The sequence below is a fragment of the Bubalus bubalis genome, chromosome 19, assembly GCF_019923935.1.
Source record: "Bubalus bubalis isolate 160015118507 breed Murrah chromosome 19, NDDB_SH_1, whole genome shotgun sequence".
NCBI lineage: Eukaryota > Metazoa > Chordata > Mammalia > Artiodactyla > Bovidae > Bubalus > Bubalus bubalis.
The window spans coordinates 56554633-56578531 of record NC_059175.1 but is presented as its reverse complement, the minus strand read 5'-3'; positions in this window follow the sequence as shown (position 1 = coordinate 56578531).

Genomic DNA, 23899 nt, shown 5'->3' with positions numbered 1-23899 from the left:
GCCAAGTTGACCATAACCTCTTATTTATTCTTTCCCCTTGAATTCAGACATCTGATTGCCCAACATTTGGAGTACAAATCTGACTATGTGTAGTGGTCACATGCTTTAGCTCTTATTTTAAGACTGCACGGCTATTTCCTCCCAAGGCTCCTGGCCTCTGCGGGGCATCAAGAATCCTTCCAGTTAGTCATGTGAACCCAGAGGGGCAGTTTCCCTTTCCTGACCTCAATAGAAATGCCTTGCATCCCTTATTAGGAGCCCACTCCTCAGGCATCTTTAGCCCTTTCAAAGCAAATCCAGCCTGTCTTGGATTTTCTGGCTAGTGCTGAGTCAACAGAATACAAATGTCTCCTTGGCAAGAGCCTCAGGAAAGGCATGATTAAAGAGGACACACCTCCCACACGTCTGTGAGACATCTCACTCATTACCCAGACCCGCCTGCCTCAGAGCCACTCATCACCTCTGTCATTTCACATCTGTGGATTCTGGGCTTCATCGATACTCCCTGGGCACTTAAATACATCACACACACACACACTGAACTGAAAGGAAGAGAATGAAGGCACCGTGTGTGTGTGTGTGTGCACGTGCGCGTGCACGCACACGCGAACTTGTGCATGTCTGTGCAGCCCCAAGCCCGGTGGCAAAGGACTGTTCCTGGACTATGAACTATGTCTGTGTTTCTGATGAGGGAGCTGCCTTGGGCATTGAAGCAAGGAACCCGAGTGTGCAGTGGAAGTTGGAACAAAGAGAATATACCAGGATATTTTCAGATGCAGGTTCCTACCTAATCACTCGAAAGTAGTTTGAACAATAACGACATCTATCTCATAAACCAAGAAGCTCAGAGGAAGGGTAATCCCCCAGGCTGCTGCGACAGGTCAGGGACAGCCTCTCAGGCTCTTTCTATCCTTCTGATCTGCACTTCCCAGTATTGGAATGTCCCTTCTTAGGACTGCAAGAGGACTGCTGCAGAGCCAGGCATCACCCACAGTTATAACCACATCCAGTGAAAAATATTGATACTTCCTCTTACGAATCTCTTTTATTGTTGTCCAATCACTAAGCCCTGTCTGACTCCTTGCCACCCCATGGATTGCAGCACACCAGGCTCCCCTGTCATTCACTATCTCCCAGAGTTTGCCCAAATTCATGCCCATTGAGCCAAAGACACCATCTAACCATTTCATCCTCTGCCTCCTCCTTCTTCTTGTCCCTTCAATCTTTCCCAGCATCTGGGTCTTTTCTTATGAGTCAGCTCTTCGCATCAAGTGGCCAAAGTATAGGAGTTTCACCTTCAGCACCAGTCCTTTCAATGAATATTCAGGATTGATCTCCTTTAGGATTGACTGGTTTGATCTCCTTGCCGTCCAAAGGATTCTCTCTTTTTTTTTTAGAAAATCAACTTTTCTTAACATCCCTCACATATACATACAGCATTTTTTCCTTTTAGTTCCCTGCAGCCAGGACTGGCTTTAAGAGAATCATCAAGGTGATTTAGAAACATATCTGGCTTGTGTATATCATGGTGGGAAGATGGATCTGGCAAGAAATAAGAAGCCAAGGGACAGAGACAGGGATAGGTTTGCTGTTGGGTAAACAGCCAACACCAGTTGTTCCAGGGGCTCGGGACTAGATAAAGAGAAGGATGGAAGAATTTCCTGCCTGAATCTTGAATGGTCCCTCCAGGTATATATGTAAAACAGATTCACTTTGCTGTCTACCTAAAACTAATACAACATTATAAATCAACTGTATTTCAATAATAAATTTTTAAAAATATTACCTAATCAAAGAGAAGCTATGACCAACCTAGACAGCATATTAAAAAGCAGAGACATTACTTTGCTGACAAAGGTCCATCTAGTCAAAGCTATGGTTTTTCCAGTAGTCATGTATGGATGTAAGAGTTGGACCACAAAGAAAGCTGAATGCCAAAGAATTGATGCTTTTAAACTGTGGTGTTGTCGAAGACTCTTGGGAGTCCCTTGGACTGCAAGGTGATCAAACCAGTCCATCCTAAAGGAAATCAGTCCTGAAGGACTGATGCTGAAGGTGAAGTTCCAATACTTCAGCCACCTGATGCAAAGAACTGGCTCACTGGAAAAGACCCTGATGCTGGGAAAGACTAAAGGCAGGAGGAGAAGGGGACAAGGATGAGATGGTTGAATGGCATCACTGACTCGACGGACGTGAGTTTGAGCAGGCTCTGGAAGTTAGTTATAGACAGGGAAGCCTGGTGTGCTGTAGTCCGTGGGGTCACAAAGAGTCAGACACGACTGAGCTACTGAACTGAACTGAATTGATAAGTGGAACTAATTTGGGTACTGATTGAAATATATAAAATAACAAGGAAAATGTGAATTGACAGGATATCTGACAATACTAAAGAATTATTATTAAAAATTTTAGGTGTGACAACAATATTGCAGGTATTTTTTAAGGAAGCCTTGTCCTCTAGAAATGCATCCTGAAATATCTTCATGTGAAATAACATCTGGGACTTGCTTCACAATAGCTTGGAACGCGGAGGGAATAGATGAAACAAGATTTTCTGGGTGTGGATGACTGTTGGAGCTGGTGATGGGAAGCCAGGGTTCATTAGATAATTCTTCCTACTTTTTTATATACTTGAAAATTTGCTTCCCTGGGCTTTCCTGGTGGCTCAGCTGATAAAGAATCCTCCTGCAATTCGGGAGACCTGGGTTCAATCCCTGAGTTGGGAAGATCCCCTGGAGAAGGGAATGGCTACCCACTGCAGTATTCTGGCCTGGAGAATTCCCCGGGGTTGCAAGGCCTGGAGAATTCCATGGACTGTGTAGTCCATAGGGTCACAAGGAGTTGGATGTGACTGAGCAACTTTCACTTTTACTTTTTTCACTTGAAAATTTGCATAAAATAATTTTTAAATAAAATTACATAAACACTTTCTAAACACAAAAATTTCACTTTTGAGGAGTGATACAAATTATAGAAAAGATGTTTATTTTACGATTACTTGTAATGAAAAAAACTAAATATTAAATCATGGGTTAAGTAGATTATAGTAATTCCTTTCAATATAACAATATGTGCCCTTCAATTATGTTTAGAAATAGTTTTTTAAGACATGGGAATATACTTACATAATATTAGCTAAAATATATATCAAGATTATAATATTATCTCAAATAAATACAAGGTACATCGCATAAAAGGATGTTTCTAAATTGCCTTATCATTGTGATTTTTATTGAGGGGAGTATGACCTGGTGGTTAAAAGGGCAGGTTCTAGAGGGAGTTGGAGCCTCAGCTGAAACACATACTAGCTGTAACCTTAGGTAAATCCCTTTACCTCCATGTTCTAATCTCTTGAATGGGTACAGTTGTGGCACCTATCTCATAGGTTTTAAGAATTAAGCACATGGATTTATTTAAAACACCCACAACAATGCTGCTGCATGGTGAGCTTTTTACAAATGTTGGCGGTTACTACCATTCACAGGATAGTGCGTATAATACACACTTGCCTGAAAACTGATGGTTTATATGGACCCTATTTCTAATTTTCCAAAGCACCATTGCCACATGATTCTATTTTATTCTTGTAACAGCACAGTGAGAAAAGAAGTCAAATAATAACTGGTTACAAAATGAAGACTAAAACTCAGTTGCAGGGAGTTGAAGGAACTTTCCCGAGGTGCCCCCAGGGATCTCCCAGAGGTCCTGAATGTCTGTCTTGGCCTCCTGGCTTCTTTCTTCCAAGACGCCTTTCTGTGAGCAATCAAGGTCATTGTGTGAAGGGCTGCTAGCTGCTGTCCATCAGGCCCAGACATTATTTTTACTCCCTCTGCTCTGGTAGATAATGGCTCCAAATTCCAGGGCTGGAGTGATAAGGCCTCCCCCAAGCTAAGCACTGAAGACTCTAAGACCGCTTAGTGTACCTGGAGCCCGCGATAACTGGTATCGCCCTGCCGCTCCAGCTCGGTTCCTGTCTCCAGCCTGAGCTGGTCCTATCTGGGCACCTCCCGAAGGATGGTGTCCTCACAGACCATCCAGACTGTGAGGGCCTTTATCTGCATCTCCTGGTTAGCCTTCAATTTGTATGCAAATAAGCCCTTGCCTTTGTGGCTTGTGGATAAATGGCCACTGCAAGTTGGAGGTCTTATGGTGAAAGAATAGGAAGTGATCTTATAAAATAAGAAGTCACATTTGTATTTTTTAAAGACATGGAAACTCAGGCCCAGAGCAACCAAGTGGAGCTCCCAGGGGCATGTTGCTAGTGAGAGCAGCCAGTCCATATATTGAGATCCCCATAGACCATATTTTTATCTCTACCCTAGAACCCCAGTTGAGCTGGAAAAAGCAATCATCCATTAACATCAGTCTATCAGTTACTGTGTGTGTTCGTGAGAGAGAAATTTAAAACAAAGAAAAAGAGAAAAAAAAAAAAAAAAAACCCGAAAGAGAAGCAGAGAGTGTGTGTGGGATGGGGGAGGAGTTTATCCCCAGATTATTGGTTTCTAAACTGTTGGGCTCACCTCCTTAAAGCAGAGATTATGCTCCGTTTAGTCTTCAATGGAAATCTATTTTTTAAATAAAAGGTATTTTCATTTTTAAAATAAATATAGATGGTTAATCATTGTCCATTTTTATTGGATTTAATTGATATCTTTAAATCAGTTAGACAAGTAGGCCGTTAGACAGAGGTGACACCAAGACCATGGCAGCCTGTGTAAGCCAACAGCATTCCAAACCTCTAAAGGCCTCAAGTTTTGAAATCAAAATCTAAGGACGACCAAACACAAATAGCCAACTAGGCTTTAGGCTACAGCCAACCAATCATTTTCTCACTTTGTTCCTGTCGTTTCTGTATAATTCTCTCCCCTGATCCTGTCAGCAGAGCATTTCTAACCAGTTCCAGTTTGAGGTTGCCCAATTCAGATAGATTTTTGTTCCAAAAATCTCTTAAAATCTGTAATATGCCTCAGTCTTTTTTTAACAATACTAAAAGTCCAAGGACTTTCCAGCTGGTACTAATGATAAAGAATCTGCCTGCCAATGCAGGAGATGCAAGAGACATGGGTTCAGTCCCTGGGTTGGAAAGATCCTATGGAGGAGGAAATGGCAACCTACTCCAGCATGCTTGCCTGAAAAATCCATAGACAGAGGAAAAGACCAAATCAAATGACTGCCAGTAAATACAATATTTTAATGTGAAAAGAGAGGGAACCACATAATAAAGACTTTTTTCTTATCATATAAAACCAACTGGCTGGTGGGATTGGAGAGACACAGGGAAACTCTGAGAGGTATTGGCTGAGTCTATTGTCTCGATCATGGTGATGGAATCACAGGTGTTCCAAGATGTTCAAACTCATCAGACTGTCCACATTAAATGCATGCAGTTCTTTATCAATTGACCTCAATAAAACTATTTTTTAAAAGGATCAGATCAGATCAGATCAGTCGCTCAGTCGTGTCCGACTCTTTGCGACCCCATGAATCGCAATACGCCAGGCCTCCCTGAACATCACCAACTCCCGGAGTTCACTGAGACTCACGTCCATCGAGTCAGTGATGCCATCCAGCCATCTCATCCTCTGTCATCCCCTTCTCCTCCTGCCCCCAATCCCTCCCAGCATCAGAGTCTTTTCCAATGAGTCAACTCTTCACATGAGGTGGCCAAAGTACTGGATAGGGGAAAGTAATTATAAGTCAAAAGGCAAAGATGAAAGAGGGGTTAAAATAATCATTGGAAGATATAAACAAAGGGAATAATAGTCAAGATTGCTTAATAGTAGGATTTCCCTAGCAGTCCAGGGATTAAGACTCTGTGCTAGCAATGCAAGGGGTGCAGGTTCGATCCCTGGTCAAGGAATTAAGATTCTGCATGCCAGTCGGTGTGGCCAAGAAATAAATAAATTAATGAAAGCATCAAAATAAAATTTTAAAAGGAGTAAACTAATTTTTTTAAAGGATTGTTTAATAAAAATGTAAATCATAATTGACATCCTCATACACACACAAAAAGTGGCAAATAATTCATGTTCAGCATCCTTGCTAACTTCAGCAGGACTGGAAAATTCCTGGAGTCAAAATCCAGGATCTTGGGCCCAGCCAGGATCCCAGAAAGACCAAAGCCTCCCGCAATTCTCTCCTAGCAGAGGAGAATGCTCCTCCTGATCCTAACACCACCTAATCCTGAGAAGAAATTCTTACCATCGGGGTGTGTGTGGAGACCTGCAGGAAGGGATCTGCCTCTGGAGCCAATACCTATCGGCTCAGCCTGCCAGCCTCCAGCAGAAACTAACTAGGGGTGAGGGTATTTGTATAGGCTCTTCTCCCCCAGCTCGGGAGTCATCTTGGTGATCATGGCAACACACTTAGAAATGCAACGCAAATGTGACCCATGGGCTTTGGCTGGTAAGATGGGCGAGAAGGTCCCATAGGGTGTGCACTGGCCTACAGAGGACACCCCAAATGATCTAAGGTTGTCCACAGGGCCTAGCAAAGCCAACCTGGTTCACACAGGCAGCCCCCAAGGCTGACACACCTGGGAGCTTCTGAGCTTCTTTTGTACCAGAACGAGGAGGGGAAAGTTGCTACTGCAAAGGCAAGAGGTCACGATGAGATGCGGACCACAAGGGAGAGCCCTCCTTCCCTGCCCACCCAAGCCCCTAGTCCGGCCAGACTAGATCTGAGCCCCAAGAAAGAGGTCTTAGGTCAAAGCATGAAGTAGCTAGGATCAGGGACCAGGGGGCTGCTTATATAGATGGCACCATTCCATTTACTTTATATACAAGATGTCATTTAATTCTGACCATCTTTGAGGGAGGTACTGCTATCATCCAGACTTTACAGATATGGAAACTAAGTCACAGAGAGGGTAAGCAGTTGCCTCAAAGACACACAGTAAGAGGGAGAGCCCAGATTCCAACGGAGAGCGTCAAACTCTTAACCACTGAGACACATGGCCTCAGCTCCTCAGGCAGCCGTGCTGCGACATGAGACAACACACCCTGGTCCTCCCAGGAACCCAGAGACATGAAGTGGAGCAGGACCGGGGGGGGCCCAGGAACAGGGACTTCAGTGGCCCCTTGACCAGGACAGTGGAGCTGATGGAGTGAGCCAGAAGGTGCTGCTCACTTGGACACACCAGACACACCCAGGGTCCAGCAGGACCTGGATCTGCTCTGGAGAGATGGGTGCTGGAGTCCAGGGGACCCAGGTTTCCAGCTCTTAAAAGGAATGGTCACAGAGAAAAATGAGAAACCCAGCAGCACTTCCTTTACCCCTCCTCCACACTTTCCCTGTACCCTGTCCTCTGCTTTCCAGGGCAAGGCTGTGTTCTCAACGGCTCAAATTACTAGCATAGCATGGAGGAACCCAGCCATTACCATAAACCAAGCCAACTGCATCAGTTCAGAGATGTGCTCAGGATAACCACCAACCTCGCTGAGTCCCCAGGACTTAGCAACACCCTCTGAGCTCCCAAACTGGAGCAGGGAGACTGGCTTTTGGTGAGATGGGAGCTATGACACATGAAATGGTAGGTTGCGTTCATGATTAAAAAGAAGGAGAAGCAGCAGCCAGATCACTATTTTCCTGGGAGCCCGGGGTTGCCTGTCAGGTGCAACAAAGGTATCTAATTGCAGCCACCAGCAGACCATAGGTCCCCTGGGGCAAAGGGAGCTGGCGGGGGGAGAGCCAGCCCTGCCCTCCCTGGGGACCCAGGTGACCACACAATCAGGATCTTGCTTCAGCTAGAAGACGCCAGCTCCTCCTCTGCAGGCTTCCTTGTGTCCACAAAGGAAGCCAGAGCATTATCATTCCTCAGTCATCCTGCAAGTTGCTGAGGCTTGAAAGCTCCCACAGAGGCGGCTGCTGGAGCATGGCTGCTGGGGCCGCCCATGTTAAATTGCTTCACACGTGGGTACCATTTATGGGGCCTTTGCTCTGTATTTAACACCACAGCCAGTGATGGACTTTCGCTGTAGGAAAGTGCTCCGGTCCCCTGCACATCACTTTATAACTGATGGGAGAAGATGTCCTCTCTTCGGTAAATTGTATCTGGCCTTTCCAGCCCCGCAGTAATTAATGTTTGTTCTCATCCAATGGGCAGATTCAAAGAATACAGCTCTCATTAGCTCTCGCTCAATTAAGAAAAATGGTCCTCAGCCCCCACGATTCAAACACTGCTACAAAGCTGGAGTTGCTTGAATTACACGGCTGGGAGGACCAGGAGGGCATCCTAGCCCTCTCTGGGGCTCCAGACCCATCCCCAGCAGCATCCAGCCTCCTCTAGTCTCCTCCAGTGTCCCCCCACCATACACATTCCACACCCACTTCCTAAGGAACCAGAAGGACAGTAATAGCTAGTGTTCATTGAGTGCTTACTAAGGTACCATCCTAAACACGCGTGAACCAGTTCATAAATGAGACATATGGACCATCACAAATACACATGAACCAGCTTTTACAGGATGAATATGAATTAGCTCATCATAAATGATGCAGATGAATCAGTTCATTGAGACATGGTCATGTATTTATGATGCCCAGAGGTCATGAGTTGAACAAGAACTATTTTGGGGATTTAAGACTATATGTTTATATTCTTCCTTAAAGAATTGTGTTTGAAATAAACACATAAAATATTTACATTCTCAGAGAAAACTTACAAATCCTCTAGCATATGTTGGTGGTCTCCAGTGTGAGAATCTCTCCTTGTAACATAATAATATGTTTTCACTCTCTCTACAACTTGAGCTGATATAAACAAAGACTAAACAGTCTTTAAAGGATTTTAGTTTAAATAGGCAGGACTTCTTTGAATTGTTCTTTTTTCCTCATTTCTTTTATTTTTGTCAAAGTCTGTGTATTTTCAAATTAATCTTTATTGGAGTGTAGTTGCTTTCCATTGTCATGTTAGTTTCTGCTGCACAGCAAAGTGGATCAGTTATGTTGCTGCTCTTTGGTCACCCAGTTGTGTCCAACTCTTTTGCAACCCCATGGATGGTAGCCCGCCAGGCTCCTCTGTCCATGGGATTTCCCAGGGAGTCAGTTGCCATTTCCTTCTCCAGGGCATATTCCCGATGCAGGGATTGAACCCAAGTCTCCTGCTCATGTCTGTTGCATTAGAAGCGGGTTCTTTACTGCAGAGCCACCAGGGAAGCCCCCAAATATATATATATCCAGTCTTTTATACATTTCCTTCCATTTCAGTTCAGTTCAGTTCAGTCACTCAGTCGTGTCTGACTCGTTGCGAAGAGAGAAGTGACCCATGAATCACGGCACACCAGGCCTCCCTGTCCATCACCAACTCCCGGAGTTTACCCAAACTCATGTCCATCGAGTCGGTCGGTGATGCCATCCAACCATCTCATCCTCTGTCATCCCCCTCTCCTTCTGCCTGCAATCCCTTCCAGCATCAGGGTCTTTCCCAATGAGTCAATTCTTTGCATGAGGTGGCCAAAGTATTGGAGTTTCAGCTTCAGCATCAGTCCTTCCAATGAACACCCAGGACTGATCTCCTTTAGGATGGACTGGTTGCAGTCCAAGGAACTCTCAAGAGTCTTCTCGAACACCACAGTTCAAAAGCATCAATTCTTTGGCGCTCAGCTTTCTTCACAGTCCAACTTTCACATCCATACATGACCCCTGGAAAAACCATAGCCTTGACTAGACGGACCTTTTTTTGGCAAAGTAATGTCTCTGCTTTTGAATATGCTATCTGCTGCTGCTGCTAAGTCGCTTCAGTCGTGTCTGACTCTGTGCGGCCCCATAGATGGCAGCCCACCAGGCTCCCCCGTCCCTGGGATTCTCCAGGCAAGAACACTGGAGTGGGTTGCCATTTCCTTCTCCAATGCATGAGAGTGAAAAGTGAAAGTGAAGTCGCTCAGTCGTGTGCAACTCTTAGCGACCCCATGGACTGTAGCCCACCAGGCTCCTCCGTCCATGGGATTTTCCAGGCAAGAGTACTGGAGTGGGGTGCCATTGCCTTCTCCGGAATATGCTATCTAGGTTGGTCATAACTTTCCTTCCAAGGAGTAGTGAAGTGAAGTGGCTCAGTTGTGTCCGACTCTTTGCAACCCCATGGACTGTAACCTACTACGCTTCTCTGTCCATGGGATTTTTCCAGGCAAGACTACTGGAGTGGGTTTCCATTTCCTTCTCCAAGGGATCCTCCCAACCCAGGGATCAAACCTGGGTCTCCTGCATTGTAGGCAGACGCTTTACCGTCTGAGCCACCAGGGAAGTCCAAGGAGTAAGCGTCTTTTAATTTCCTTCCATTTAGGTCATCACAGAGCATTGAGTCAAGTTTCCTGTGCTACACACTAGGCTCTCATTAGTTAACCTATTTTATACATAGTAGTGTATAGATCAATCCCAATCTCCCAGTTCATTCCTTCCCCCTTTTCCCCTTGGTAATCATAAGTTTAATTGAACAGGAACTTGATTAAGAGTTCGAATTCTACTACTGACACCTGTGAGCTGAGTGGGCTTGCAAGTCACCAGGTGGAGACCTACATCGCTGTAACTGATCAAAGCCAAATAGTCCCCGTGTGCGGCTCCGGTGCTGCTCTCTCCACAGACCAGTTCCCTTTGCTGTTTCCTTTCCTCAGGCTACACCCTAGGCAGCGGATTCCCAAATGGTAGTGAATGGACCAGGGGCATGAGGGAAAGGAGAGAATGGATCAAAATCCATCACCACCCTTGAAAATAATGCCTGTGATTTATGTCTGGGCATCTGCAGGTTGGGTCTGAAAAGAACCAGCTGTGGATGTGTTAACTGGCAGGGCCTCTCTGGAGGACAATTTGCTAGTATGTCAGAATTTCAAATGCATGTCCCCTTGGACCTAGTAATTATACTTCTAGGAATCTATCCTAAAGAATGGGGGTAGAGGGTGTATGTACCAGGATATTTATGACCATATTGTGTGTCCTAGTGTGGGACTGGAAACAACCTAGTTGAGGGACCTACTAAAAAATTATGGTATATTTGTTCAATGGAATAGTATGTAGCTATAAAAAACAAAGGCAGCTTTAACTAAATTCAAGTGGAACAATCTCCAAGATATTTTTCAAGCTAGAAAAAGAGCAAGATGGTATCATTGGCATATCATTTTAAAATAATCTGTACTCCTTTGCTCACCGGTGAATAGAATATCCCTACAAGGAAATCAACAATTGGTAATCATTGCTTTGGCTGGGGAAGGGCCTGGGGTGGCGTAAGGTCAGGAGTGAGGGGGATACTCATTTTTGTTGTGTATCATTTTGCATCTTGAATTTGTGACATAAGGTGAGCAGGTGGGGACTTCCCCAGTGGTCCAGTGGTTACGAATCTGCCTTCCAATTCAGGGGACGCAGGTTCTAGCCTTGGTCAATGAACTAAGATCCCACGTGCTGTGGGACTATTTCTGCCATAACTAGAGAGAAACCTGAGTGCCACAACTAAGATCTGACACAGCCAAATAAATAGTTTAAAAAAAAAAAAAAAGAATGAGAAGGTGGGCCTCATTCAATCAGCTGAAGGCCTCAAGTTTAGGGAAAAAAAAAAGATTGATATTCCTCCTAAAAAGGAAAAGGGAGTTCTGTCTCAGGACTGCCTTCAAACTTGAGACCGCACCACCAACTCCTCTGGGTCTCAAGCCTGCTTGCCTGCCCTGAAGATGCCAGACTCACCAGCCTGCCACAGTTGCATGCCTTAATTTCTTAAAATAATGAGGGGTGGGGAAGAGGTATGTGGGTTCTGTTTCTTTGGCTAATACACTGTCCCGAGTACTATCACACATTACACCTGGTGTAGCCAACGCTAATCTCTTATTTCCAGGTCCAGCCAGCCAGGCTGGGAGGTCTCTGTAAACAGGCACTCTATCTCCATCATCAGTGTTTTTCTAACACTCGCAGAGAACCTGCATCAGGAATGAGGGTTCACTAAAGATGTGTTGTTGAAGGAAGCAACACTTTTAACTTCTTTGTTTGGCCTTACCGTGTGGTGTGTGGGATCAACACGCAAGATCTTATATTAGCTCCCCCACCTGGGATGGAACTGCGCCTGGTGCAGTGGAAGCACAGGAGCTTAACCACTGGGATGCCAGGAACATCCCAAGGAAGCAACGCTTTTAGTGACGAGTTCAGATACCAAGTACTTGGGTTTGGCTCATCTACAGATCAGCATCTAAATCAGCTCATTGATGAGGGGAACACAAAGGAAAATAATAGGGAAAAAACAACCTTCCCCATTTATTGTCAATTTCCAGGACACTTCATTTTACATGTTTCTTCTTATACAGCCATCTGAGGACCTGTCCAAGGCAAGTCACTGTTCAGAATCTAATGAGTTGATGATGGTAGTCAGGTTTCCCCAATGTCAGACTTAGCCTACACTGACTCAAAAAATCAAGAATTCTCCTTGGAAATAAGATATATAAATAGAAAAAATAACAAAGAAAGATGTTAATATTATCATCCTCCCTTAAACCTCAAATCTGTAGAACTTTATCAACCATTTGAAAAGAAAAAATTAGGATCCCTGACTCCAAGAGCAAAACATCATTTCTGAAAAGCAGATTGAATCCTAGATCAGAATCCTCTGCAGATATCTTCCCCACAAGTTTTCATCATTTGCCATAGTTTTAAAGGATTACAGATGAATTCATCCTTGACAAGTCACTCTGAATCAATCTGAATTCTCAGGTGTATAAAGAACAGTTGGTTTAGCTTTCTGATCAATAAGACCATTTTCATTGTGCACCAACACAAACAACTGTGTCCCATAGGAAAGCTGATTTATAAGTGTGTCAAATGGAGATTTTATTTTACTTCCTGTTTTTACTGCTCTGCCATCAGCTGTCACCCCAGAACCTACAGGCTATCCCCTGGGAGAAGGAGGCAGAGAGCATGAGGCCCTCAGAGGTTATCCTTGAAAGCAGGACACGCTCAGCTTTGGCCTGGTCCATTGAAATCAATAGAACACGGTGTAGAGAAATGAGGCAGATGGCAGAGGTAGGTACATCAGTATTTTCCTTTATTAAAGAATTTGCATTAAATCCTATTAAAGGACAAGGGGATTAAATTGACCATGAGAGATACAAAAAGTGTACGCAACGAATCATATCCCAAATGAATCTGCTTCAGCACTATAGGATTTATTGTCTAGGTTTATTTTTCTTTTAATGAAGTTACCTTATTTCTTTCCATTCTAGGTTATGTGAAACAGTAGAGTTAGAAGCATAAACAAGAGAATACATGACCTGTAGTCTCACCATCAAGAGACACCACTATAGACATGTTAGTATATTTGATCACAATATTGTCTTCATGTGTTTTTTTTTAAGAAAATTGTGAAGCCTGCTTTTTCCACTTAATGCTATAATAAAATAATTCTGTATGTTATTTTAACTTCCTCTTCCTTATGAGTTTGTATTATCCTTGTGTTGTGAGATAAAACCTCTTCTGGGTCCCCAGAACTAGGATTCTTATCATGTTCTAACCACCTATAAAGCCACCTTCTACTATTTCAAACAGCCTTAAAGATAGCTATTCCTTTTGACCCCATAAATCACCTTTTGAGAATCTATATGGAATGTGAAATGTACAAGATGAACTTGGGACATCTCGAAGTGCAAAAAAGCAAGAAACTATTAAAGACTAAATAGATAATGTCAAAAGGAAGCCAACTTGAAAGAGAGCCCATTAGGCAAAATGGAACATTATGACTACTAAAAGAATAATAATCATACTCAATTAAAATATTATTTATATATGTAATTCATGATACTTTTCTTAAACTTACTAGTTGCCACTGGATGTCATAAGGGCACTAACTCATTGCTCTGGAAATTGATAAATATATGGAAAGTATAAAGAATTGGCCTGCGTTTCCTATACAAACTCTGTTTCGAGGAAGCCAAGAAACTGATGAGGATGAATTATTCTTTATAGAAGAATTATGGCTAACTAATGCAGAGAATCATGGCTAATTTGCTGACTAATTATGGCTAACTAACTAGCAAGAGAATTGAATTCAATCCTTAATGAAACTCTGCATCGAAGCAATGGTCATCAGTGAATCCTAAAATAATAGGTGAAATGTTCTTAAACTCGCAGGACATTCTGACACCACCTGGACGAATTGGTGACATTTCTGAAAGTGGGGTATTCAGATTTCCTAAGCTCTTGATATGATTCCATGGGAAGTATACAGCCTAAGAAATAATATGACCCCAAAAAACATCTGAACTTTAATCAAATCATGTCTCAGGTCTAACTACCAGTTTACAGCAAACACAAAGAAGAGCAAGTTAGAAACATCATATAAAAATAACTATACATTTCTAGAACTGGGTACAATTCTATAAAGGATGAGTAATCTGATTTCTCCAACAAATTCAATGGTATGAGAGGGGAGGGGGAACCACGTAGATTAAAATAAGAGATATGGCAAGCATGCCATTTATGAACATCATTGATTCTTATTACTTAAGTAGACCAACTGTAAAGAAAAATTTGAGATGACTGGAGACATCTGAATATAGCTTGGGTATTAGAATATGTAATATCTTATTGTTATTTGGGGTATAATAATATTCAGGTGGCTGCCTCTTGGGAAATTTGTATGCAGGTCAGGAAGCAACAGTTAGAACTGGACATGGAACAACAGACTGGTTCCAAATAGGAAAAGGAGTACATCAAGGCTGTATATTGTCACCCTGTTTATTTAACTTCTATGCAGAGTACATTGTGAGAAACGCTGGACTGGAAGAAACACAAGCTGAAATCAAGATTGCCAGGAGAAATATCAATAACCTCAGATATGCAGATGACACCACCCTTATGGCAGAAAGTGAAGAGGAACTCAAAAGCCTCTTGATGAAAGTGAAAGTGGAGAGTGAAAAAGTGGGCTTAAAGCTCAACATTCAGAAAACGAAGATCATGGCATATGGTCCCAGCACTTGATGGGAAATAGATGGGGAAACAGTGGAAACAGTGTCAGACTTTATTTTGGGGGGCTCCAAAATCACTGCAGATGGTGACTGCAGCCATGAAATTAAAAGACGCTTACTCCTTGGAAGGAAAGTTATGACCAACCTAGATAGCATATTCAAAAGCAGACACATTACTTTGCCAACAAAGATCCGTCTAGTCAAGGCTATGGTTTTTCCTGTGGTCATGTATGGATGTGAGAGTTGGACTGTGAAGAAGGCCGAGCACCGAAGAATTGATGCTTTTGAACTGTGGTGTTGGAGAAGACTCTTGAGAGTCCCTTGGACTGCAAGGAGATCCAACCAGTCCATTCTGAAGGAGATCAGTCCTGGGATTTCTTTGGAAGGACTGATGCTAAAGCTGAAACTCCAGTACTTTGGCCACCTCATGCGAAGAGTTGACTCATTAGAAAAGACTCTGATGCTGGGAGGGATTGGGGGCAAGAGGAGAAGGGGACGACAGAGGATGAGATGGCTGGATGGCATCATTGACTCAATGGACGTGAGTCTGAGTGAACTCCGGGAGTTGGTGATGGACAGGGAGGCCTGGCATTCTGCGATTCATGGGGTCGCAAAGAGTCGGACACGACTGAGTGACTGATCTGATCTGATATTTTAGAGCTTCCCTGGTGGCTTAGACTGTAAAGAATCTGCCTGCAATGCAGGAGACCAGGGTTTGATCACTGGGTTGGGAAGATCCCCAGGAGGAGGAAATGGCTACCCACTCTAGTATTCTTGTCTGGAGAATTCCATTGACAGAGGAGCCTAGTGGGCTACAGTCCATGAGGTCCCAAGGAGTCAGACACAACTGAGCAACTAACACTCAACACTCATATGTTTTTATATCAGTGTTATATTTTTGAAGTCATATTAATTAAACGCAGATAAAATATTTTATGTGGAAAAGGATGCAGTGTCTGATATTTCTTCAAATATTCCAGGAAAAAATTGTGTGTGTGTGTGTGTGTGTGTGTGGTGGGAGCAGGAAGGAGGTGGTAAAGATGGGTAAATAAATAAAATTTGCAAAATGTTGATCCTTGTTGAAACTGAACAATGGGTGCCCAGGGGTCTACTACACTATTTCTTCTACTTTTGTGCATGTTTGGGAAATTCCCTAATTAAAAAGTTAAACACTAATAAATGATGTTTAAGAGGACATCAAGACCTATAGAAATGAAATTCCAAACTTGCCAAGGACTAGAAAGTAATGAAATAAACAATCTGAGGAAAACAAAACTCTCATAAAATCTCTCCATAATCAATATGTTGATTTCTTACATATATTTGAAATTTGGAAACACTCCAAATATTATCTAATTTAATGATTGAAAATTTGAAAAAAAAAATGGATCACCTACAGTATGTTTGTTTGGGACTTAATACCACCACAAATTTAATAGAAAAACCATCAAAACTAACAGTTTAGGGCTTGTCTGATTGTCCAGGGGTTAAGAACCCACCTGGCAATGCAGGGGACATGAATTTGATCCCTGGTCCAGGAAAATCCCTGTCACAGGGCAACTAAGCCCATGTACACAACTACTGAGCCCACGCTCCAGAACCTAGGAGCCACAACTACCGAAACCCAAGCACCCTAGGCCTGCCCTGCAACAGGAGAAGCCACCACAATGAGAAACCTGTACACCACAGCTGGAGAGTAGACACTGCTCGCTGCAACGAGAGAAAGCCCAGCACAGCCAAAAACAAATAAATAAATAAATTTATATTTAAAAAACTAACAGTTCAAGAAAAAAATTCAGTGAATTGAAAGATCTACAATATGCTTAGTGAACATGTCTTTCTCTTTGCAAAGAAATAATTTGGAGGTGGAAAGAGAAGATCAATTTGCAGATCCATTGTCTGTGATCCTCTTTAAAGAGGTTAAGGTGATGTTTGGATTTTTTTCCCCAAAATCTGATGCTGGAAATCCCAAAGTGAAGCAAAATTAATTGTGAGTGGAGGGAAGAAAAGAACCGTTCTAACAACCCTTCTCTTCCAGGGAGACAGTGAAACAAGCTAACAGCATCCAGGGGTTAAAACTAATTCCATTTACCATCTGCCACACAGTCTATATAATGACAGACTGAGATCTAATTTTTTAAAAAACTTCCTACATTAAAAAATACTTCAGAAACATCTATCCAAACAACAGATTAGAACTTGATTAAAAAATAAATAATTGAAACACCAAGAGCTCACTGAGAGATGAGATGCTGTGTGGAGATGCCTTCCCACTGAAACAGAGCCCTTTGTGTTCAGCACAAGGTTTTCTGCTGAATGAAACTACTGAATATTTTAATTTTCAATTTGTAAGGGAAAATTATTCCCTCTTAGTCACAGGTCTTGGAGAAGGCAATGGCCACCCAGTCCAGTACTCTTGCCTGGAAAATCCCATGGACAGAGGAGCCTGGTGGGCCACAGTCCATGGGGTCGCTAGGATTCAGATATGACTCAGCAACTTCAGTTTCACTTTTCACTTTCACGCATTGGAGAAGGAAATGGCAACCCACTCCAGTGTTCTTGCCTGGAGAATCCCAGGGACGGGGAACCGTGGTGGGCTGCCGTCTATGGGATCGCACAGAGTCAGACACGACTGAAGTGACTTAGCAACAGTCACAGGTCTATTTTAACCCCAGTTACAACTGGGAAAATGCATTTGTAAGATGCCTAAACCAGAGTGTGGTCTTAGGTTCCTGGGGACCAGCTTCTGAGATGGAAGGTCACACACAGGGGCTTTTGGGTGGAAGTGCTCTCACATACCCACCTTGAGGGCTGAGGGAAGCAAGATGGGGTGTAGGGAGAAGTGAGCTGGGATGCAGTTGCAGAAGGAGCCTTAGTGATACCAGAGGGAGACGGCCAGTGGACATGGCCCCTCAGAGACCCTCACAGAGGCGAGGGGGCCAGGCCTTTGTGTCCTTACAGAAGCCCATCTCCAGATGCCATTGGAAATTGGCTGTAACCTTGACTGAGGCATCGTCCTTTGGCCAAGCGCCATTCCTGAGCAGGACTCACGGTGAGTACCTTTGCAGAAGTCAGTCAACCCTTCCAACTACCTAAGCAATGAATGCTTCATTCCTGAAGGGGAGACCCCCTAGATCTATTACAGCTCACTCCTCAAGCCCTCCAAATCCAATTCCTATATACACTGATTTTGTCTCATGTGGGAATGCATGCATGCTAAGTTGCTTCATTGGTGTCCAACTCTTTGTGATCCCATGGACTGTAGCCCACCAGGCTCCTCTGTCCACAGGATTCTCCAGGCAAGAATACTGGAGTGGGTTTCCATGGCCTCCTCCAGGGGCTCTTACCTCCATGTGATTCTGGATGATCCCTTTTTCTGGGGAAAATGTTAAGAAGAAGGGAGACTGTTGGGATGAACTCCAGCTCCTGCCACTACCGCTGGTACCACTGTCTCCCTCCCAGCTATCCTTTCTAGAGCATCCCCGCTAGTCAGGGTAGCTTACCTGTGTGGGTGAACCAGTTCTCATCTCTAAGGGCTCTGAGCCCTCAAGGGGTGACCTTGAGGACATGGCCGTGGTGGTAAATGACCAAAGTCAAGCCATAGCTGCTTTACTTGTTCTTTTAGCTTAAAAATGTGGCCAGGGAGTCCCAAGGAACAGCCTAGTGAATCACATGAGTGGATGTGGCTGTAACGAGGCAGCAGCTGTAGCTTCAAGCCGAATGCAATTCTCACCGTGTCCCCTGATAGGAGCAACCTCTCCCTGAACACCAGGGCCCGAGAGACTAAATGTGCAATGACAAGGAACACAAATTCCCCAAGCAGGTCATTGAGAGTAATGGTCAATGGGCCCGGCCTCCTTCCAATCTTTGTTTTACGGACCAATCCATTCCACCTATTGGGAGCACAGCACTATATAACAGACATTGATTTAATGCTACCCAGTCCTCCCGGGGTATCATCTCCAGGCTGTCACCTTAGCTGTGTTTTCCAAAGGCTCTATTAGGCAGGCAGCTTCTGGGTGGTGTGTTTCTGTGTAGGTAGGCTCCAGTTGCTACTAAATGGGATTCTTGGTCCAAGGTCACATTGTATATAATCCCATGCCAGTTTATCAAATAACCTACAAACTCATGGATGGCAGTTCCGACTGAGTCCATTTAGGCAGGAAAGGCAAAGGTGTTTCCTGGAATACACATTAATTCTGGTCATTGCCACTGGCAGATTAAAGGGATCCCATGCCATCAAGTTGCTAACAAGTAACTGGTTGGTCAGGGGAGGACGTAGCTCTGGGATCTCAGAGTTGGAGTCTGTGCTGCCAGGTTGGATATGTAGCAATGGTAATGCACTAAGTCTGTTCTTAATGATTAGGATCCTGGTTTTATTTGTTTATTATATTTATTATTTTTTCTGGCTGCACTGGGTCTTCGTTGCTTTTCTATTTATTTTTTTTTTCTTTTGCACTGGCTTTCTCTAGCTGCAGGGAGCAAGCTTCTCATCGGTGCTGTCTCTTGTTTCAGAGAACAGGATCCAGGTGCATGGGCTTCAGCAGTTGCATCACTTGGGCTCAGAAGTTGTGGCATGGCATGTGGAATCTTCCTGGACCAGGGATCAAACCCATGTCCCTTGCACTAGCAGGTTGTCCACTGCACCACCAGGGCAGTCCAGGATCCTGCTTTCACATGGGGCAGAGTGGCAAATTAAATGGGGGCCTGATGGGGCCCACTACCCTGGCAGTGTGGAGTCTGTTAAGGGAGCAGATATCGCTGCCACCCTCCCCATCTGTGATACAGTTTTGTTAAACTACTCTCTCAACCATAGTGGGAACATCTCAGGGTCCTCCTCCACGTGGCCTTCTCCTCTACAGCAGCTCACTCGACAAACCAGAGAGACAATGAAGAGATTCTGGCAACTGAAGGATGTCCATTTACTGACACACTCAGAGACTGAACCAATGATCTCCAAGTAGACCCATGGAGCCAAAGAACCTACTGTGGACAAGACTGGGTATCTTACTACCTACCCCCTGCCAACTAAGCCCAATTTGAGTAAAGAGCCATGATGAGACACAAAAATCTCTGCATATCAATGAAAACTGCCATGCCCGAGAGTCTCTGAAATCTTTGGGAAGCCACTCTATAGTTACCCAAGGAAAAGTTTACCCACAAACCTTTGGATAAAGACTAGGAAAATTATTACTGTATGCCCTTGCCTTGGTATAGCAGGATCCTTTTTCAAACCAGTCTTTCATTCAGGCGCCAGCTTTGAAGTTGAAGGACCAGCTCAGGTCTGGAAGTTGGCCATGACTTTTCACTGGGGGGGATTGTCAGCATTATCTTAATTAGCCACTCTTCTTCCTGCCCTTAACAACATCAAGTTCTATTGGTCATCTTCATGGCTTTCTGTGAGTGAGGGGCCCCTTAACTTGTTTAAATTGCATCCTCTTTGCTTCCAATATTTAAGTTTTGCTGCTGCTAAGTCACTTCAGGCGTGTCCGACTCTGTGCGGCCCCAGAGACGGCGGCCCACCAGGCTCCACCGTCCCTGGGATTCTCCAGGCAAGAACACTGGAGTGGGTTGCCATTTCCTTCTCCAATGCGTGAAAGTGAAAAGTGAAAGTGAAGTCACTCAGTCGTGTCTGACTAGTAGTGACCCCATGGACTGCAGCCTACCAGGCTCCTGCTACCTGACCTCAAAGCCCTAAAAGCTATGATTTTTCCAGTAGTCATGAATGCATGTGAGAGTTGGACCATAAAAAAAGCCGAGAGCCAAAGAACTGATGTTTCTGAACTGCGGTTCTGGAGAAGACTCTTGAGAGTCCCTTGGACTGCAAGGATATCAAACCAATCAATCCTAAAGGAAATCAACCCTGAATATTCATTGGAAGGACTGATGCCAAAGCTGAAACTCCAATACTTTGGCTACTTGATATGAAGAGCTGACTCATTGGAAAAGACCCTGATGCTGAAAAAAGACTGAGGGCAGGAGAAGAAGGGGACAACAGAGGATAAGATGGTTAGATGGCATCATCAACTCAATGGACATGAGTTTGAGCAAACTCTGAGAAGGTGAAGGACAGGGAAACCTGGCGTGCTGCAGTCCTTGGGGTTGCAAAGAGTCAAACACAACTAAGCAACTGAACAATAATGACCTGACCTCTGACAAACTGAGATCTCCTCTTCATTGTTTCCAGGGAGCCCAATTCTGTATCAGCATCTTTTATAGCATCAGCCCTGCCTGCAGAGGTCAGCCCACTGAGACTCTCAGGGAAGAGGATGTTGCTCTCACCGGTTCATTGCTTACAGCCTTGGTAACCAGAGCATCCTCTGGGTGCCCCTATAAAACACAGTGGATCGGTAGATTTTCCAATCATACAGAGCATATCCACTCTGGCGTGCCTGCTTCTTGGAGAATTTTGATCCCTTTCTCCAGTGTCAGCCAAGGCACTGCTCACATATATCCTCCACTTAGCATGGTCATTGCTTTCCTAAGTTTCCAAGAGCCAACCAGGAGAGTGTTTAATAAACCCTATATGTCAGGAGAGTTCTTTCATGTGGAGAAACGCTCCTTTATCCATCTTAATAATCCAGGCCCTTCCGAAATCAATCCCATGTGTACTCTTCCACTTCTACTAGTATTTATTGTCTAAGACCTTCATCTTCTTCAGTGTATTTTCCCTTTACTCCCTTATCAGAACCAGCGCTTCTCCTGCTGGGTTTTATTATGACTTGACTTGAGCTCTGCTGCTGCTGCTGCTGCTGCTGCTAAGTCGCTTCAGTCACGTCCGACTCAGTGCAATCCCATGGACAACAGCCCACCAGGTTCCTCTGTCCACGCGATTCTCTAGGCAAGAATACTGGAGTGGGTTGCCATTTCCTTCTCCTCAGATCAGATCACATCAGTCGCTCAGTTGTGTCCGACTCTTTGCTACCCCATGAATCACAGCACACCAGGCCTCCCCGTCCATCACCAACTCCCGGAGTTCACTGAGACTCACATCCATCAAGTCAGTGATGCCATTCAGCCATCTCATCCTCTGTCGTCCCCTTCTCCTCCTGCCCCCAATCCCTCCCAGCATCAGAGTCTTTTCCAATGAGTCAACTCCTCGCATGAGGTGGCCAAAGTACTGGAGTTTCAGCTTTAGCATCAGTCCTTCCAAAGAAATCCCAGGGCTGATCTCCTTCAGAATGGACTGGTTGGATCTCCTTGCAGTCCAAGGGACTCTCAAGAGTCTTATCCAACACCACAGTTCAAAAGCATCAATTCTTCAGCGCTCAGCCTTCTTCACAGTTCAACTCTCACATCCATACATGACCACAGGAAAAACCATAGCCTTGACTAGACGGACCTTTGTTGGCAAAGTAATGTCTCCGCCTTTGAATATGCTATCTAGGTTGGTCATAACTTTTCTTCCAAGGAGTAAGCGTCTTTTTATTTCATGGCTGCAATCACCATCTGCAGTGATTTTGGAGCCCCCCAAAATAAAGTCTGACGCTGTTTCCACTGTTTCCCCATCTATTTCCCATGAAGTGGTGGGACCGGATGCCATGATCTTCATTTTCTGAATGTTGAGCTTTAAGCCAACTTTTTCACTCTCCACTTTCACTTTCATCAAGAGGCTTTGGAGTTCCTCTTCACTTTCTGCCATAAGGGTGGTGTCATCTGCATATCTGAGGTTATTGATACTTCTCCCAGCAATCTTGATTCCAGCTTGTGTTTCTTCCAGTCCAGCATTTCTCACGATGTACTCTGCATAGAAGTTAAATAAACAGCCTGACAATATACAGCCTTGACGAACTCCTTTTCCTATTTGGAACCAGTCTGTTGTTCCATGTCCAGTTCTAACTGTTGCTTCCTGACCTGCAGACAAATTTCTCAAGAGGCAGATCAGGTGTTCTGGTATTCCCATCTCTTTCAGAATTTTCCACAGTTTATTGTGATCCACACAGTCAAAGGCTCAGGGGTTAGCAAACTTTCTTTGTAAAGAGCCAGTCTTGTTTTAGGCTCTGTTGCAATGATTTGAGTCTCTCACTCTGGCATAAGAGCAGCCACAGACAAGATGCAACGGAATGAGCAGAGCTATGTTTCAATAACACTTTATGTACAAAAAAACAGACTACAGGCTAGACTTGACCCATAGGGTGTAGTTGCTGGTCCCCATTCTGGTTACTGGTCTAGTGTCCAGGGATGGAGGTAGGGGTGGATCTTGGCTTGGGAGCTGGTTTCATGCTGATGGTGGACAGGCTGCTGCCTCATCTTCAAGTAAGGGGGCAGAGCTAACTTTTTTCATGGGGAGGAGCAGGCCCAGGGGGTTCAAGGGCATTTGGAGATTCCAGACTTTTAATAGTGCATGAACACAGCTGTCTGCATCTCAAGTCTCAGCATCTCATTTATTCCCAATTAGGGCCTTGACCTTGGCATAGCAGACTTGCTGGGGTTGAAAAATTCAAACTTCTCTGGAGCTCTGTTGGCCTTCTAATTAAGTCCAAGGTTGAATGCTGGCATTTTTTTCTGCCTCTGGCTGCAGGAGATGGGAGTCTCTCTATAAACCTTCAAAGCCTTTTGGCTCTCACACTTAGCCTTAGATTGGTGATTAATCACTCTAGGCTTTCACTACTTCCTCTAAGTTGTTCCACAACACTCAGCAACAGCCATGTAATTCCACTGTACCTACGATTACCACTTCCCTTGAACCTCTCAGATGTACAGATCCTTCGTCCTTCTATGCATTCCCTCCTGGCTGTCACACCACAGTGAAGGTTTGAACAATTGCAGGACTACAGAGTACTGGGGGCTAGCTGTTCTCCACCCACCCCCAGAGATGGTGTTCTCATTCACTGAGGTCAGCTTGCCGACAAAGGTGCAAACATGCATACTAAGTCACTTCAGTTGTGTCCAATTCTTTGAAATCCTCTGAACTTAGCCTGCCAGTTTCCTTTGTCCATGGGATTCTCCAGGCAAGAATGCTGAAGTAG